The following is a 4,894-nucleotide window of genomic DNA, read 5'->3' as shown; positions in this document are numbered from 1 at the left end:
CTCTGTGTAAGTACACAGAGCAGTTATCCAATGAGACACATGGTCAGGTTCATAAGAGGCTGCCTTAATGCTCTTTCTGTCTCTGCAGTTATTTTACAGAAATAATGTATAAGGCTTTAGTATGGAAAAGATATTACAGAGTCCAGTAAAATTTTGGAGAGGACATCCAATACATCTGAAATATATGTACTTGTATTCTGTTCTTTGTCATTTCACTGCTATCCATAGTGATATGCTGAGCACAAGTTCAATGTTCATTGACATTCAACAATGAAAAACCAGTAATCAAATCTTATAAAGAAATAAGGAAAATGCAGAAGCCATAAAAAATGACAAGCTTGACTTCTCCAAATTTATTTTCTTCCTCTACATAAATCAGAGTTCAGTTTACACTAATTGTTGTGGGTTGAATGTAAAAGGTATGGCTAAGCAGCCACTGAATGTTTGAGCTTATTTCAAATATTTAGACATATTTGGTAAGATTTTCAGACCCTGCTCCTTCTCTGTCTCTTCTGCTCTGTGGGAAGGCTGTTTCTTAACAGCTTGACAGCCCTCTTTAGATTTCCCCTGCATTGAGTTGAAGTGGGTACAGGACACAGCTGGGGCTCTCAGCCAGCCTTACACTTTCAGGGCTTTAGTTAATCACTTTCCTTCCCTTCCCTCCTATCCAGATGGCTCATAAATGACAGAGAAATGACATTTAATATCTTATCTGCAGTCTTTATAAGAAGTAGATTGGGAGTTCCTGGTGTCATTCCCAACAGAAGAAAGGAATCCACATAGTAAATCATTTTCCATCACTAGGAGTATTTTTTTTAAGTTGAAGAACATTGTGTTATTCATATCATCTCTAGGACAATCTTTCTTCAATATTTCTTCAGTTTTTGCCCTCAGCTCAAGCTGACTAAATGCAGGAATTAAGAAAGTTTCTTCTAGCCAGAAATCCTTCATGTCTACTAGGGGAAGACATGAAGGATTTTAATTTCCAGAGCTATTGTCAGGGCAACTTCTGAGGGGTGCTAGGTGAGGTTCCTAGGAAAGCAACAGCAGGATTATCTTCACCCAGAGAAAAACTATTGCCTAATCACAGGAAGGTCTAAATCCAGCCCTGACGGACAGGCAGGAGGGAACAGCATCTGGTCCTCACATCACAGAGAATATCTCAGTGGCATCTTGCACAAAACCAAAAAATGTTTCACTGTAGCTAAGCCTATCTTGCAATAAATGAATATACTGAAACAGAGGTAGCTTGGGTAGGGAAGGCTCCTCTGCCATATGAGACCCATTCATTCCTCCCTTCAGCTGGTGCCTTTCTTATGTTGCTGCTTTTCTTCCTGCATCCTCTCAGCCAGGGAATGGGTGTGAGTGACAAGAAAGCAAAGCCCCATGGCTACATCGTTGTCCAAAGGGGGAAGAGGGAAGACAGGGAAAAGGAAAACAGCTGAGCCTGTTGGGACCTCTCCATCATCATTGCCATTTGAATCAGAGGTTGCCCACCCAAATGAACAACACCAAAAAAATATATCTGAGGGGCCTGTTCCTGCAACTGCAGATTCACTCCATGAATTTGTGCAATTTGTTAAAATCCTCTGTATCCAAGATACTATGGTTGTAAAATGAAGCTAGGAGGTGCTGTCCTTTACAAAGAATTTTCAAAACCTCATATGAAAAGTACTTAGCTGAATGTCTCATTTTTACCCGTGCTGCTGTCCTGCTCAATTTACTTCTTCCTGGAGAAATTGTGCTCTACAAAACAAGATAATACATTTTCTTGGCTGTGTTCCTCTAGCATATGAATATAGTCCCCAGTTCCACTGAACACTGTAGCACACAAGCAGAAGACATTGTTTGCAAAGTATTTTTGTCTTAGACAAGGGAAGGAAATTAATTGTTTTTCCATACAGTCCTTTAGTCAACAGTGAGCTCATGCACAGTATTGAAACCACACCTCTGCAAAATATACATATATCATACTTTATCTATATTTTATCTATTCTGCACTTTTTCTATATTTTTTCTATTCTGCACTTCAGCAGCCAGCTCTAAAACCCTTCAAGAGTCACAGATTTTGACTGGCTTTGGATTAGACCATAGATACCTTAGCTAGCATATATCCACTCAACTCCATGAATTTCCATTATTACCTGAAAACAAGAGCCTCACTTACAAATGGGAAAAATTTTCCTGCCTTGTTCTCTAGCTCTGTTCTCCAAACCCATGCACATCTGCCCACAAAAAGCCCCTGCCACATCTCACCACAAATATACAGTGCCCACCTGAAGTTTTAAAACTCTAGCAAAGTATTGTTAAGAGACAACATTGAAAGTAGTCAAGAAGAGTTATCTGCAGCTCAAAGTGAATGCCACTGGTCTTACAAAATCCAGAGACCACCTTACTTGTACTTGAGCACCCATGTCTGGTACCTCACTGGCAAATCAGATCTAGATCCAGCAGCTGGAAAATGGTGGATAGTGATGAGCTGTTCCATATTGCCATAGAAGCACCCCAAGAAGGGAAATGCAGAGAACAGAATGGGACAGGGTTTACAAAACCCATCCCTTGGTTATGTAATGTAATGTAATGTAATGTAATGTAATGTAATGTGCCCTGGATATCACAACCTTCATACAGCACTCTGCTGTACCACAATGTGCACAGCACTGAATTCTCCTAATACTTCAGTCCCATCAACACATGATGAAAGCAACAAATTTCCCTTGAAATCAATACACACAAATAGCTGCTTTTGGTTAACCAGGCTGCCACAGCTCCTTGCACCTCAATGAGGAATAGCATAGGAAAATATCAGGTGAAATATTGAAACTTTGTGCTGCAGTCAGATGTAAGAGGTCTTTTCCAAAGAAACCAAACTTTTGCAGAGCTCATCAGCATTTCTGGAACCTGACACTGTGCAAGGGCACCAACTTGAAATGTAGGCTCCCCTTGGTGAAGTGGGATGGGTAGGAAGTGCTCACAAAAAAGTAAGACTGCAGTCCAAGAATTAGGCACTAATTTAAAATCTAAGATATTAATTAAATCCTTTTGTGACACAGGCCTCACAGACACTGGAATTTGTCTAGAAAACCTCTTTTAAGGATGGCGCTACAGTTTATAGACTACTTTTTTTCTGTGGAGGCTCCAGGTCCAAGTTGTACTTCATGAGGATGGATCCAATCCTTCCTTGAATGAGGATGCTGTGGCAGAACAGCTATTGCAACTGCAGAGATACATAAGGATGAATTATCTTTTTGTTCTTTCAGAAAGTGTTTCTGTTTCTTTTGAATGTGCCTTTGAATACTTGAGGTTCCTATGTCAATGTCAAACATTAGCATACCCAGTTGCAACAGATTTACATAGACCTGGTACACAGTGGGAAAAGGAGGTGGATCTTGAAAGGCAAAGGATTTTTGCCCTACTAGTAAAGGCAGAACAAACCACAGCCTGCTGTATGGAGCTGGTCTTTTGCATGACAGCTTTGGGGCTTTTTAGTGAATACAATGGAATTTCTTTCTGTAAGACAAAAGCAGAGAACATGATCTGGTAGCCACATGGTAAACACAAAAGCAAACCACTCAAAAGTGAGCAAATCCTCAAAAGAGGATACCCTCTTCATAATTGGTGGGCACATTACAAGGGCCGTGTCCTTTGCTCCCTTGCATCTCATCAATCTCTGAAGCGGCAGGCAGAGAAGGAAAACTGGGTGTGATTTGCTCTTTCAGCCAGGAGAAGAGAAGAATTATCAGGATATGAAGGTTGAAAGTGGCTGACCCATCATCCCAGCCCTCCAGCAGCTCCAACAGCTCATTACCTTCTTTGTGAAGAAGCAGCCACTGCATACAAGGGGAGAACACCATGGCCCAGAAATGCCTGGCATACAGAGCTGTGCATCACCCTTGCAGAACTACTCCAGCCCCATTCCCAAACCTCTCTTCAGCTCCCAGCACCAAAAAGATTGCATCATCACAGTTTGGTGCAAACCACACCTTCAGTATTTTGGCTCTCCACTGAGGGATGTATTACTGTCAGTTTACAGACACCAGGCATTCTGGGAGTAGCTACCAAAAAGTTGGCACAGTGGGAAAGCTGCCATTTTCCCTGGAGTTTAACACAAGAAAGGATTTTCTGCTTTCACCTTTAGCTCTCCTGCTTTTCTGTGCTTCACTGCATATCCACATGAAGGCCAGACAGTAACTGCAGTTTAAGCAGCACTTGCCTATCCAATTTTTCCTGCCTATTCCTTCACTTGCATTAAATTCTAGAAACTTTACCTAACCCTGATACAGGTTTAAACCACAGAGAAAAGTTTGGGGACACACTTCTTTGTTGTTTTTTCTTACTTCTCCTCCCTCTGAAAGGGGAGGAAGGGGCATAGGAAAAGGGTGAAGCACTGGATGACTGTAGCTAAGGCAGATGCAGTCCCTCTCTTATAGCTTATACACATGTAATTGGTAACAGTGCTTGGACCTTGGACTAAAAGTACAAATTTCCTCTTATTTAGCCAGTCCTTCCCCCCAACACCCGCCCAAAAGGCCCTAATCTAAATCAGATCTGGGTATTCAGGAAACATACAGGCCATTACAATGAGCAAAGTATTTGCGAGTCATCCAGAAACTCAATTTCCTTCCTAAAGGAGTACCACAACGGGGTTTATTTCGTAAGGAGAAAAAAATCCCGTTTTGGTTGCCTACACTAAGTTTGCTGTCTCTTTGGCTGAGCCCCTCTGGAGCATCCAGGAGCTGAGGACAACTGCTTCATTTTTAATGACTTTTTTATCACTACCTTGTTCACTTCCAAATGTGGAAAAAAATCTAGTATCACACTGCTAACACCAAATAAAAGCTTTAGTCATTTCCACCCTCTCAACAATAAAGAGAAAAAAGTGATGATAGTAGAA

Source organism: Aphelocoma coerulescens, chromosome 1 (genome assembly GCF_041296385.1).
Source record: "Aphelocoma coerulescens isolate FSJ_1873_10779 chromosome 1, UR_Acoe_1.0, whole genome shotgun sequence".
NCBI lineage: Eukaryota > Metazoa > Chordata > Aves > Passeriformes > Corvidae > Aphelocoma > Aphelocoma coerulescens.
This window is presented reverse-complemented; position numbering follows the sequence as displayed.